The sequence below is a fragment of the Protopterus annectens genome, chromosome 5.part0, assembly GCF_019279795.1.
Source record: "Protopterus annectens isolate FY-2018-M chromosome 5.part0, PAN1.0, whole genome shotgun sequence".
Lineage (NCBI taxonomy): Eukaryota > Metazoa > Chordata > Ceratodontiformes > Protopteridae > Protopterus > Protopterus annectens.
The window spans coordinates 654,255,261-654,270,272 of record NC_056735.1 but is presented as its reverse complement, the minus strand read 5'-3'; the positions used below and the strand labels follow the sequence as shown (position 1 = coordinate 654,270,272).

The window sequence follows — 15,012 nt, the reverse complement described above, 5'->3', positions numbered from 1 at the left end:
GGATTATTAGGATGCATGACACCATGAACTCCAGCACCCTCAGATACTTTCTTGCTATGATTGTCTGCTTTGCCAGTAGGCCAAGTATGAATTCTGTCAGAAAGGCCTCCTTGTCTTAGGGCAAAAAGGCTTTCTGTTGAGCAAACTCTATCAATGCACCTAGGAAGAGGATTCTTGTCAGGGTTGAAGTTGGGATTGCGAAGACTGAGGGAGATCACTACCCCCTGAATGCAGTCCATGGTAGCTTGTAAGGCTCTCTGAAGTTCTAGGACAGTTTTTCCATGAATATGACAATCATGGTTGGGGTAGATGTGCACTCCTAGTGTTGTGCAGTGTGCTATAACTGGAGCTAGACATCTGTGGAACACTCCGGGAGCAGTGGATAAATCAAATGGTAAAGCACAAAATTTGTAGTGGGACCCTACTGCTATACATTGAAGGTATATTCATTGTTCCTGTGCTATAGAAATTTGAAGATGGGTATCTTTAAGGTCTACTGTAACCATGTATGCGCCTGGAAAGATCACAGCCAGCAGTTTCTGTAGGGTCAGCATCTTCAGCTTGGGAATGTTAGGAACTTGTTTAACTTGGAGAGGTGTAAAATTGGTCACCCAAATACCTTCCTTTCTTGGTATTAGGAATAGTCTTGAGCAGAAACTTGTTACCTCCTCCCCACAGGGACTGGTTAGATGGATCTATGTTACAAAAGCTCTTGTAGGATGGGTAGAATGACAGCTTCTTGGTCCTTTGGAGGCTTTAGTATCCTTAAGAAGGGAAGTCTCTCTCAATTGGATGAAGTAACTTTTTTCTATGATGTTTAGCACCCAGAGGTCTAAAGTGATGAATTTCTATAGATACAGAAAGAAACAGAGTCTTCCTGGTAGTTGCATGGAAGTGGGAGGGGTGGGCGGGGGGTTGACATGGATAGTCATAGCTATTCTCTTTGGGGGTAGAATTCATTGGGACTCCCTAGGCCTGGAGCATTCCTTGATTTGCCACCTTCTGGACTGTTTTTGTCTTTTAGATCATGGAGGCCTCCCTTTATCTTTTGGGTGGCAAAGGCTTCAATTTGGAAGGGTAATTTAGCGATTATGGACAAATACAATTCCTTTACAGCCTTTTTTTGTTTTCCTTTGCTGTGCAATTTCTCCCAAACCTTCTTTGGATGAGGCCCAAAAAGGAATTCTTTATCCAATGGAATATCCAAAAGCTCAGCCTTTACTTGGTCTGAAAAGTGGTTGTTTCTTAAGCCCAGTGTGCCTCCTGATGACAGAGCCAGTAGCGGCTGCCCTACACAAAGCAGCTAATGCATCATAACCACACTTCAGAGAATGCCAGGAAACCTGCAGTGCTGCTCTAGCTGTCTTCTGGATATCCTAGTAGGGACTTATCTGAAATGCCCTCAGCTTTATCAAGAATTTGTTGTTGCAAGGACTCTACATATGGGAACTGACAGTTAAAAGCCCTCACAAATACAACAGTAGATGTACATATCTTTTCACAAACCTGTCCAGTCGTCTCCTTTCCCTGTTATTAGGAAGGGGGATGTCTACTAGCAGGTTTAGGTGTGCCCTTACTGGTTTCAGTGGACACAACAGATGAGTCAGCTTGCGGGCTCAGCAGAGATATTTATGAGAATCAAGTACTCTGTAAAATTGATCAGGCTTCCTTGGTGCAAGGGGGGGTATGGGTGAAGGCAGATGTCCTCAAAAGCACCATCTAACACAACATGGACTGGAGGTATAGCTAGTTGTCTGGGGTTAGCAGACTTACAAGTTGTTTATAATGAGTTTGAGTTTGGAAGAATTCCTTAGTCTAACCCTAAAAAGTCTCCTTTATCCTATGAAGTGTCTCCCCAAAGGAAAAATCTTCTGGGGGGACAGGCCAAGAAAAGGGTATCAGGCAAATCACAGTCAGGATAGGATTGAGTGGGAAGGTGTTCAGAATAAAATAACTCCTCCCTCATCCTAAGATCCCTAAATCAGACTTTTTTAGAAAGGCAATTCGTCTTGGTCTTTTATTGGGAGAGGTTACAGGGTTAGCCAGTGGTGCCTGGCTGGGCTCCCTGGACTTCATAAAAGCCATGAATTCCTAAGCAGATTTTATTAAATCCTGAGTTTTAACCAGGGTAGTAGTAGCAGATGACTGGGAAGTATGCTGAGGCAGACAAACTGTTAGTTTTGGTTTAGGCATCCATTTAATAAAGATGGTCTCTGTCCTCAGTCATATGAATGGAGAGCTGGTACTGGTAGAAGGTGTGGAATAACAACCTTCTCCTTCAGTAATCAACAGTCAGATATCAAATGCTGAGGCCTGCTAAGTTACATCAGACATGACTGACAGAGAAGTTGGAGAGAGTAAAGTAGAGTAGCCTGCTGCCATACCGGCCTCCTGAAGGGTCATACCAGAGGGCTTGTGCCTGGACATCACTGGACTTGGGGGCTGCAAAAGTATCTCAGTAGAGTTGCAATTGTCTATTGATTCTTTTTTCTTAGGATTTTTATCATTTTGTTTTTTAGCAAAGTTGCGGCCAAAGTAGAGTAGAGTGGAGAGGTGGCATGGGCTGGCACCGAGGATTCCATGTGTGCCACAAGGACTTTGGCACTACACTTAAGGGTTTTAGCTGTAAACCTACCATGATCCTGACAATTAGAAACATCATTTTCAGGCCCCAAACAAAACAGAAAATGAATGAAAATCTTTATGTGGGATTTCCTTCCCACACTTCAAGCAGTTATTAACTTTTCTGAAGGTTAATCATAGAAAAGAATTTCCCAACAGGATATTCTCAGAAATTAATTTATTGAAAACTCTGGAGAAACAAACCAGCCAATGGACTGCAAGAGTTAAGTGAACACAGAAGTGCATCAGACTGCATAACTAGAAAGAATTGAAGATGGTGCTGATGGACACACCTCTTATACCCTGATGTGCGAACGTCGGTCATCGGGCATCCATTAGCTAGGGATGATGAAAAGACTCTGGAAATCAAGCCTTTTGTGAGCTTTTGCATGGCAGGAATACCCCAGGATCAGTTTTGCAACACTGACTGAAGAAAACACAGCTGTTTAAAATCTTACCATAACAGTAGATGTCCTTCTCTTCACTGCTGCAGTATTCATTACACTAGGGATCCCCTGCCAAGGGCAGCCTGACATCCGGCCAGTATATCAAAGCCTGTAGGTTGCTTTAAGGTACTCCATACATCACATGTATGCTCTTCACATAGAGTAGGACATAAATGTGACATCTGGACATACCATACTCAGAAATAAGAGCCCCAGTAGGAACACCAGTGCAAGGAAAAGAGAGGCAATCAGTACATACAGAACAGAAACAGAGCAGAGGGTGGAGGGAGGGAGTGAATACTGCAAAAGTGAAGAGAAGGACATGAAGACAAAAGGGAGGAGGACAGACCAGCAGAGCTCTCTAGGAAGCCATGAAGGATGGTCCTAGCAAAACCAGCTCTAGATCTCGAAATTCCATCCAACTTGTAGTGCTTGGTGAAGGTATACAAAGAAGTCTAGTTAGCTGCCTTAAGAATAGAGTTAGAATCCAAACCCTTAAAAAAGAAGCAGAAAAAGCCACAGCTCTTGTAAAATGAGCCTTAACAGAAGAAGGAGGGCTCTTACCATGAAAGGAATAACAAAATGAAATGGCTTTAGAAATCCAAGAAATAGTCTGCTTGGACACAGCTAATCCTAAGGACCTAGGATGAAACGAATCAAAAAGCTGATCGGATTTCCTAATAGTCTTAGTCTTATCCAAATAAAATCTGAGTTGTCTATGCACATCCCACTTGTGCAGCACCTTCTCAATGGCAGACTGCAGAGGAGGGAAAAAGTGGGCAAATGATTAGACTAATTCAAGGACAACTCATTCACAATCTTGGGCATAAAAGAAGGATTAGTAAGCAAGGACACCCTGTTTTTATGAAACACCAAAAAAGGAGGATAAGCCACAAGGGCCTGAAGCTCCGACACCCATCTGCCAGAAGTAAGGGCTAACAAAAGTACAGTCTTCCAAGAGAAATGTTGCAGAGAAGCTGAAGCTGCAGGCTCAAAAGGAGTCCAAATCAATTTTCCAGAACAAAATTAAGATCACAGGGAGGAGGAGCAGGCTTCCTGGGCGGCCTAATATGAACTACGCCTTTAAGGGATTGTTTAGCCTTAAAACTAGAAGCTAAAGGAAGAGATAAAGGCAGATAAACAGATAGATGAGAACTGGGCCTTAAAAGAGGAATAAGCCAACCCAGTACTGAGCAATTCACACAGGGAAGAGAGAATCAAAGGAACATCCACAGAAAGTGGATCCAGGTTATGAGAAATACACCTAACAGAAAATCTCTTCCATTTGGATAAGTAGGATTTCCTAGTATTGGGTGTCCTGGCCTCCTGCAAGACCCTAAGCATGTCTTCAGAAAAGTGTCTATGGAGAATCAAAATCCTATTACCCACAGTGTCAGTTGAAGAGTGGACAGGTGGGGATGGATGAGAGATCCCTTTTCTTGTGGGAGTAGGTCCACCCTGTGAGATAACTCATGATGACTATCCTTGGCGAAATGCAGAAGAAGAGGGAACCAATGCTGTTTCGGCCAAAAGGGAGTCACCGACAAGTATCTGGGAGCATTCTGTTGAATTCTGAACAGGGCATTCGGAAGGAAGGGAAATGTAAAGAAACATCCCCTTCCAAGAAAAAGATAGGCACCCACCTTCCAAACCAGAGGACCTGGGACTCTAGCACAAAAAAGAGGACGTTATCTATTCAGAGGGGAGGCAAAAAGATCTGTTTGAGAAGTACTGGTTGACATGTCCAGAAACACATCACTGTGAAGCATCCATTCATGGGACTGATTGAGTTAAGGACCTGCTCAGAGAGTCTGGCACAATACTTTGACTTGAGGGAATGACCGCCTGAACAGCCACTTGATACCAAACAGCATGTTCCCACACCAGGACTGCTAATTGGCAAAGAAGATAAGATTTTGTTCCTCCCTCCCACATTTTACATACCACATCACTATGGTATTGTCTGCAAACACCTTGAGAGGTTACGGGGAGAAAAGAGGATGAAAAGTCTGAAGAGCTAGCAGAAGAGCACTCATCTCTTTGACAATGATATGCTCCTTCTATAGAAAGAGGCAAAAGTACAGTTTTGTACCTACCATAAATGTAGATGTCCGATAGGAATGCATCTGCAGTCCTTACAAATGGGTAGTCCTGTCGTCAGGCAGCCCTTCGGTCGGCCGGATTCCAAAGTCTGGGTCTGACTTCGGCTGGTGTCGCACTTCACCCGACGTCATCGCGGCAGTTTTTCGGGTATAAAGGCATCAGCCAACGCCATTTTCCTCAGTGTTTCTTGCCCCAGATGCCAGGTGCCCTCTTGGATGGCTAAATTTGGATAAATGCCAATGTTTCCAAATAGTAGAGAGCAAACACATAAAAATAAGCATGTATGTACATATATACAAACAAATACACCATAATAGATCCCCCCAAGCTAGCTGAAGGATGGCAAATACCCTAGGAGTACCACAGAGGGGAAGGTGGGTGGGTAATCCTGACTGCAGATGCATTCCTATCAGACATCTACATTTATGGTAGGTACAAAACTGTACTATGTCCTTCAAGGATGCATCTGCAGTCCTTACAAATGGGTAGAATACCATAGCTAAACTAGAGGAGGAAATAAGAGAGATTATGGTGTAGTTAGGATCCCTTGCAAAACAGCAGTGGCAAAACCTGCTCGAGATCTAGAGTATAAAGGTAAATTGTAATGCTTGGCAAATGTATGCACGGAGGTCCAAGTAGCAGCCTCTATAATGTCCTTGGTAGCCACTCCTCGTAAGAAAGCTGTGGTAGTGGCTGTAGCCCTTGTGGAGTGAGGCCTGATGTTCTCTGGAGTTTTCTTTCCATGGTAGGAGTAACAAAATCTAATGCAATTTCCTATCCATTTGGAGATTGTCTGTTTTGAAATTGGTTTTCCTTCCTTTCCTGTTGCATATGCTACCAGAAGCTGGTCAGTTTTTCTATTGGACTTGGTCCTGTCCAGGTAGTAGCGTAATTGTCTATGTACATCCAAGGTATGCAAGAGTCTTTCTCCCTGTTCTGTGGGTTGGGGAAGAATGTAGGTAGGTGGATAGCCTGATTTAAAGACACTCTGGATACCACCTTAGGCATAAATGTAGGATTTGTTCTCATGGACACTCTATCTTGATGGAAGATCAGGAAGGGTTGCACTGCCATTAATGCCTGTAGTTCAGAGACCCTTCTTGCTGAGGTGATTGCCAGCAGGAAAGCAGTCTTCCAGGATAAGTATTGTAATTCTGCTGTTGCTGCTGGTTCAAAGGGGGAAGTGTCAATTTTTCTAGCACAAAGTTCAAGTCCCATGTTGGCAATGGTGGTTTCCTGGGAGGTTTTACATTTTTAATTCCTCTCAGAAACTGTCTGAGCAGAGGATGAGAGAAGACAGGAGGATCCAAGCTGTATTCTGCTGAAATAGCTGATGCATGTATCTTGATGGAAGAATAGGACAGGCCTGTATGGAAGAGCTCTGCCAAGTACTCCAGGATGTTGGCTATGTTTACCAGTGCCACATCATCTCCCTTTGCAGTACTCCAAATGAGATATCTTTTCCATTTTGCTGCATAGTTCTTTCTTGTTGAAGGTCTATGAGCCTCAAGGATTATGTCTTTAACCCTTTGGGATAAATTTGGGTTAATTGCTCTTATGCAATGTTCCAGGCAGTTAGCTTCAGGTTTGGATGCAGGATGTTGTAGTTGTTCTGTGTTAACATTAATGGGATCAGGGGTAGTGTCCATATTTGTTCCCGAGACATGCTCCTCAGCAATGGGTACCAATTTTGTCTTGGCCAGTCTGGAGCTATCAGAATGATCCTTGGACGTTCCTCTTTGATCTCCAAAAGCACCTTGTGCATCAAAGGAAGTGGTGGGAATGCGTATGCTGTCAGGTTTTTCCAACTGAAAGATAGGGAGTCCACCTTCCAAGCAAGTGGGTGGTACGTCCTTGTGCAGAATTTCTTTAGCTGGTGATTGAGTGGGGATGCAAATAAGTCTATTTGTGGTAATCTCCATTCTCTTGTGATGGCTTTGAAGATGTCCGGATGCAGCATCCATTCGTGGGCATCTGTGGTAGTTCTGCTTAATATGTCTGCTAGAATGTTTTCTTTTCCCGGCACAAAAATTGCTTGTAACTGAATGTTGTAGCTCAGAGCCACATCCCATAGGTCCAGTGCCAGCCGGCATAGAGGATATGAATGTGTGCCTCCCTGTTTGTTGATGTACCACATAACTGTGGTGTTGTCTGTCCTTATCATCAACTGACCTTCTTGGAGAAATGGTCTGAATGACTGGATTGCCAATTTTACTGCCAGCATTTCCTTTAGATTTATGTGCAGGCGCAGCTGGTCTTGAGTCCATAAGCCTTGTATGCACTTGCCCAGCATGTGTGCCCCCAACCGAGGTCTGAGGCATCTGTCGTGATGGTTTGGCTTGGTTGACTGTTGCAGAAGGGCAATCCTGTGTTTGATTGACAGGCCTGAGCCCACCATAGGAACTCTTGCTTCAGGCATGGGATTATTGGAATTTTGGTTTCTAGGCTGTGCTTGTGTTGGGACCACAAATTCTTTAGGTACCACTGTAGCTTTCTCATATGCAGTCTGGCATGAGGGACCAGAATTATGCAGGATGCCATGAAGCCTAGGGCTTGTAGTACTTTTCTTGCAATTAGATGGTTCTGCTTTGTTAATGCCAAGAAGTAGAGAGGTAGTTGCTCTTTCTTTTCTGCAGTTAGGAATGCCATTTGTTTTGATGTGTCCAGCTCTGCACCCAGAAAGGTTATTCTTTGGGATGGAATCAGCCTTGACTTTTCTATATTGACTGTATATCCCAGGGCTTGCAGCAGGTAAATGACTCTTTGTAAGTCTTCTGTTAGCTTGCTTTTGTTGTCCGCTTGTATCAGGCAGTCGTCCAGGTAGGGATAAATTTGGATCCCCTGAAGTCTGCAATGAGCAATTACTGATGCCAGGCATTTCATGAACACTCTGGACGCAGTGGATAAGCCAAAGGGCAATGCTGAGAATTGATAATGCTCTGATCCTGCAAGAAATCTGAGGTATCTTCTGCAAATTGGTCGTATGGGGACGTGCAGGTATGCCTCCTTGAGATCTAGAGTTACCAGCCAAGACTCCTTGCCCAGCATGGGAAGAAGCTGCTGTAGGGTCAGCATTTTGAATTTTGGAACAATGAGGAATGTGTTTAAGGCGGACAGGTCGAGAATAGGCCTCCATTTGCTCTCTTTTCTTGGTACCAGGAAGAGTCTGGAGTAAAATCCCTTTCCTTGTTCCATAGATGGTACTTTTTCCACAGCTCTCATTCTTAATAGTTGAGATATTTGCTTTAGAGCTTCTGCCCTTTGAGTAGGTGGTAGGTTTGGCATTCCTCTCTTTCCTGGTAGAGTATGGAAATGGAACCTGTAACCTTGGTCTATAGTTTGCAAAATCCATTTTTCCCTTGTGATGCAATGCCAGTTCTTTGAAAATAAGGTTAGCTTTCCGCCTAAGGGTGCTTCCAGTTGTTCCCTGGTAGGCGGTGCCACAGCCAAGTCACTGTGATTGTGTTGTTGTAGTGGTGGTGGCTGCGTCCGTGCCTCGCTGGTTATTGCCTTGCCACTGGCGTCCCCTGTAGGCACCCCTGGATTGGTTTCTGCCTCTTGAACACCTATTCCTGCCTCTCTGTGTCTTGGAGGAGTCCGGAAAGGACCAATTCTTGGAGGGCCAGTTCCTGCTAAACCTTGGAGGTTGAACCTGTAAGAAATCTTTCACTGTTTGTACAGATTTCGCCTTCTCTTCCATCTTTTTTAGTACCTGCTGTGCAGGGGAACAAAATAAATTGACTTTGTCCATGGGTGCATCCAAAAGCTTTGATTTGGCATGGTTTGGTAATGCCTGCTCTTTCAACCATGCATGTCTCCTAATAACTGTGCCAGTCATGGCTGATCTAAAGGAAGCCTCCAGTGCATCATAGCCACATTTTAAAGAATGGTTACTAACCTGCTGTATGTTATGTACCATTTCCTGAACATATTTTTTATCTAAAGATTCTTCAGAGGACAGCTTTTTAGTTAACTGGTCAAGCATAAACTCCTGATATTGAATCATATGAAATTGGCAGTTCAAAGCCCTAGCTGACAAAGTAGCAGAGGTGTAAACTTTTTTACCCCATCTCTCTAAGGACCTGGATTCCCTTTCAGAGGGAGGGTTTTTAGTAGATGTAGTTGCTACAGCTTTAGGGCCCTGGGAGATAGTCTCTGGATCTGCAAAAGGAGCCTTGTATAAATGGTGATGAGTGTCTGGGACCCTGTAGAACCTATCGGGCTTAGCAGGGGCCGGAGGTAATGAACCAGGAGCAGTGCAAGCATCATTAAATGCATCATCTACAACAGAAAGAACTGGAGGTATAGCTAAAGGCCTATGTTGTGGCAAATGTAGAAAGGTCCTAAGCCTTTTTCTGGAGTCTGAGAAATCTTGGCCCTGCCACTGAAATTGTTCCCTCATAGCATGCAAGGTTTCCCCAAAGGAAAATTCCTCAGGTGGAGAGGCTGAAGGAATGGACTCTTCAGCATCAGAGTCTTCGTAAGGAGAATAAGGAGCCTCAGGAGGGTCTGTATGTTCTGAGTCATCAGAGGAATCATCTGTGGATACTGGCTCAGGGGCTCTGCTCTAGGCCTCTTCTCTGGAGGTGGATGAGAGGTCCTGTCTGGATGAGGCTGGGATCCACGAATTAAAGAAATGAGATCCTCAGCCAAAGAAAGCATATGAGAACTGGTGCTGGGCCTGTGAGAGGGGGGTTTGGCAGGCACCGTTTTTGAAGCTTTGGCTGCTTTAGCCCTGGCAAAGGCCTTAATAGACATGGCTGCAGGAGGCCTAGCAGCTCCACGTGCAGGGGTTGAAATATCCAAGGGAATAGTGTCTGATAATTCCTGAGAAACCGCAACAGAAGGTTGGATTTCAGAAGCCGATTCTACCAGGTTAGAAGAGGCCTCGGTAGAAGGCATGGTTTCGGCTGAAGAAAGAACCGCTTGCTCGGTTTCGGCCGAAACCGAGACACTCGCAGTTTGCTTAACCGCGGTTTCGGCCGAAACCGCGGACCGCGAGTGTCGGTCCTTTTCTTTGCATTTTTTGGTAATTTGTGTAGTCGGAGGATCCGACGGCATAATATAGGCAAAATCAGAGCCGAAAAACTGTTCAGCAAACTCCGACCGACGTCTAAGCGTCCGTCGGTTAAAAGAAGCACAGGCTAGACAAGCTGCTACGTCGTGGTCTAGGCCTAAACAAGGTAAGCAGTAGGAGTGGAAATCTTTATGAGGTATTTGTTTCCCACAAGTTAAACAGTTATTCACTTTTTCTGACATCGGCTGAGGCAAGAAAGAGTCCCCAACGGGGTACTTAGCTTTTTAGAAGTCTTCGAAGTAGTATTCGGTAGTAGTAATCTCTGGATCTGACCGACCGGCACTTGCGAACAGCTTCTGCTTCGGGCGCCACGCGGCAAGAAAGACTGAGGAAAATGGCGTCGGCTGATGCCTTTATACCCGAAAAACTGCCGCGATGACGTCGGGTGAAATGCGACACCAGCCGAAGCCAGACCCAGACTTTGGAATCCGGCCGACCGAAGGGCTGCCTGACGACAGGACTACCCATTTGTAAGGACTGCAGATGCATCCTTGAAGGACATCCCACCCCCTGCACATTTAGGCAGCCAACAGCTGCTCCCCATCCCACATCTGAAGCATCTGTGAACAGCTTCTGAGAGGGAAGAGGGGGATGAAAAGAGAACCTTAGGTTTAGATGATAACTGCTGAATCCACCACTGAAGTTCCTTCTTGAGAGAAGGTACAAGGGGAACTACACACTCTAGGGGATGCACATGTTGACACCAAACTGACTTTAGAACACAAACTTTCTCATGTGGAGTTTGGTCAGAGGGAGCACTGGAATGGTGGAAGCCATCAATCGCACAGTGCTCAGAAACTCCCTGGCTGTTATAGCGGCCACAGGAAGAAGAGTTTGAAAGAAAGAAATGAGAGTTAAGGCCTTTGGAGGACGCAGGAATGCCAGCACAGGCACAGTCTGGATCCTGCATCCGAGAAAAACATGGTCTTAAGAAGGAGTCAAAAAATAATTTTTTAAGTTTATTGTGAACTCCATGCTTTGAAGAAGGAAATGACAAAATGGACATTTTGCAACAGGATCTCTGGAGAGGATGGCAGAAACTGGAGGTCGTTCAAGTAAGGAAAGATGGATCTCCTGAAGCCTGCAAAAAGCAAGGCATTTGGCGAATACCCTTGGGTCAGTAGCAAGGACAAAGCAGAGAACTGAAAATGCCAGGAAGCAACAGAGAAATGAAAAACCTTCCTGAAAAGGGGATGGATCAGACTGTGGAGATAAGCATCCTTGAGATCCAGAGATACCATATAAGCCAGAGGAAGCAAAAGAGGGAACACAGTATAAAGGGATAACATTTGAATGGAGGGCACCTTCGGAAAACTGTTTAGATGAAAGAGGTCCAGAATTGGTCTCCACGGACCCTCTTTCCTGGGCATTAGAAACATCCTGGAGTAAAACCCCTCCCCCCCTTGGGACACAGGCACCTCTTCAACAGTACCCTGAGTCAAAAGGTCCCAAAGCACCTCTGTAAAGGAGAGTTACTCCTGAGGGGGTTTGAGGAATACCCACAAAAAGGTGGAAGGGATTTCCAAACCATGTAATACCCCTGGAGGATAATGGACAGAACCCATCTGTAGCAAAACAGGAAGAGAGAGAGGGGGAGAGAGAGAGGCAAACCGAAAGAGGAAAATGGCTGGGAAGAATAGGATAAGTCAGGCAACACTTGGTTTATCAGGAAAAGGAGACTTCCGCAGCATAAAAGTCTGAGTAGCCTTTGCAGGAGAAGCCCACTTGCATACCTTTTTTACCTTTTGGGGGAGGAAGAGATTGATTGCGAACAAAGGCTGGCTTACTGGGGTAGTTTCTCTGAAATTTAGGCACAGGAGAAACAAACACATGCTTAAGTTTCTATAAAGCCTTGCCCTTATCCTAAAGGGACTTCAACAAATCAGCATCAGCCACGCAAAACAACTGTTTATTATCTAGAGAGGGCATCCATCAACTTAGCCTTAATATCATTATGCAAAGGTTGAAGCCAAAGCCAAGAACACCTTTTTGTCACTGACACAAAAGCAGCAGCCCTGGAGGAAGCATCTGCCACATCACAACTACATCTGATGGAATGACAAGTCACCTGTGAGGAAGTCCCTAATGGGGAAAGGGCGGAAATCTTACCCTCAGAGTCTGAAAGGTCAGAAATAACCTGACAAGCCTGAGATAAGAGAACCAGCAAATACCTAGACACATGGATCTGATAATTAACAGCCCAAGTATAACCTTTCTTGCCTAGCCTTTCCATGGTTCTGCTAGCTTTATCAAAGGACAGCAACTTAGATGGCAGCAGAAGGACAACTGTACAAGAATTTACAGTCCTCAGGCACCCTATAGAATCTATCAGGCTTCTTGGAGGCAGGAAGCTGAGAGTCTGGAGCCTTAGAAGCATTAGAAAATGCATCCAACAAGGCAGCCAAAACAGGAAGAATAGCAGAAGGTCTTGGCAAATCCATATGAAGCAACTTTTAATACCTTTTTTTATATCTCAGAAAAATGAGCACAACCCCATTTAAAGAACTCCATCATCTTAGAGATGATGTCCCCAAAATAAATCTCTTCAAAGGGAGTATCAGGACTGGTAGATTCTTCTTCTTCCAATCCATAATCCAAAGGAATTTGAGGGCAGTAAGCAAGGGATTCCTCATCTGAATTCACCTCCTCCTCAGAGGAATCCTGTTCTCCGGGTCTTTTAAGGGAAGTAGTGGACTGGGGGGTTGGAATAGAAACTCCCTGATGTGGTTTTAAAGCCATCAAAGCACTAAATAAGCCCTGAGTAAAGGTGTGATGACCCTTCACTGGACCAGTAATCAAGGAGCCTCAATCCTCACCACTGGCAATAGTGAGGGAAGTTCACTGAGAGGATGACAGGTACACATACAGTATTTCCTGATGCAGCTCTCTGCATCAAGTGCAATTTCCCTTAAGAGCATACAGAGACCACAGTCAGTCCGAGACTGGTTTCTCAGTCTTCCTCCAGATCCCTAATAAGACTCCCTACAGGAACAGCTACAGAGTTGAGATCTCAGCTGAGTGACCAAGCCAAGACCTCCAGCACCCTCATTGTCCAATCAGTGCCTCGTGTCCCTGCCCAAGTAGCTGACACACACACACACTGTTTCATCTGCCTTGCATCTGTGCCCATGAAACTTTTTTCTATAAGCTTCAGGTGTTAACTTAAAACACTTTAATAAACAATTTTTAACTGCATTAGAATTTAAGCAATCAGTATCAGACAATTTAGCACCAGCAATTACAGCTTTACCATGGAGTAATTACATTTCCGTTCTCTTCCAGTAGGGCACTACGTGGTTACATTTCAAACACAGCACTTTGCAAACACATTTTCGACACACATGTCTGTACAAGCAGTTTGATATACACATGATATACATTTGATATACACATGACATACAGTTCTAATACATTTGTAACACAAGCATTATTTTGATAATTACCAATGACATATAATTATTTACAAAATTCCAGTTAGCGGTGTTGGAATTATCTCCTTTCATCACAGAAGGATTGCCATTCACTCTGTGGAGCCTTAGGGGCAAGAGAAATATGTTTAGTCTTCTGCTTTTTCTTCATTGGGACGTACACCTTATAGAAGTTAGAAGGCACTGAACCAGGACAGCATTCAATAATGGTAGTAGGGACTTTTTCTCTGGCTAAGATTTGAGGAATCCCCCCAGGCCCCTCAGAGATAATCAGCCGTGGTTCCCCCTGAACACCTGAAGCACACGTCTGCAATGACTCCTTGGACATGCTTTAAGTCGGAGCCCTGCCAGCCTCCAATCCGGTTGTGGCACAGGAGTCCAACAATAAAGTCAGGCAAACCTCCAGGCATTCACTCGCCTCAGGAGACATCTGGCAGAGCCTGAAGAGCAAAGATTCTTGGCTAAACTTCTTGGCCTTCTTCACAGATGTCTGTCCCTCAGAGCAGGACGTTTCCCCCACTGTATCCTTAGCAAGAAGGTTAAGACAGTGGTTTTCAATATAAAGGGCCAAAGAGGAAAGTCTACTATGAAGGGGCTTAGGAACAAAGGCCTGAAAAATAGAGCAGGATGTATGGTCGTGCGAAGGGCCAAGGCAAAACAGACACTGTTCATGCCAGTCTTTATGGAGAATCTGTCTCCCACACTGGCATTTACCATTTACCCTTCTTGGATGACATGTTATCCCACAAGCAACAATGTAATAAAAGGAAGCTAAGTAAAACAAAACCCCATTGGGGCACTACCTGCAAAGGCTTGGTATGAATCAGCAAAGGAATGGGTGCTCAGACTGATAATCAAGAGATGGTGTTCGGACTGGCAGCAAACAAGTTCTGAGGATGGTATGTTCGGATATCACCTTTATGCCCTAAGAAGCATATGTGTGATGCACGGTGTACCTTAAAGCAACCTAAAGGCTTTGTTTGGTACATTGGCCAGACACTGGGTCGCCCTTGGCAGAGGACTCCCTATTGTAATGAATACCGAACAGTGAAATGGAAGGACATCATCTATTCAAGCTTTAAAATATTTATAAACTGACGTTTTTGGCCAAAATGACCAATGAATCTATTTCTGATAAAAGATGCAGCTACTGGCTTCAAAGCACCAAGGAGGACTGAATGAATATGCTACCTGCCAGTGCTGCATTTATTGCAGGCCTTTGCTTACTGGTTTGCTCATGAAATGACAATAACTTATGCTGATAAGCAGAAGTTTAAATGTTATGAATACTGCAGTAAGAGTCTTTCCTGAAGATCCAGCAATGCACACAAAAGAA

The 15,012-nt window shown here is 44.5% G+C and overlaps 1 protein-coding gene across 2 annotated transcripts in view; it reads right to left on the bottom strand.

The window, feature by feature from the left end:
- The window catches only part of AGPAT3 (1-acylglycerol-3-phosphate O-acyltransferase 3), a 1,609,180-nt gene that overhangs the window by 419,896 nt on the left and 1,174,272 nt on the right, over window positions 1–15,012 (bottom strand). The gene's annotated exons all lie outside the window — the stretch shown is intronic.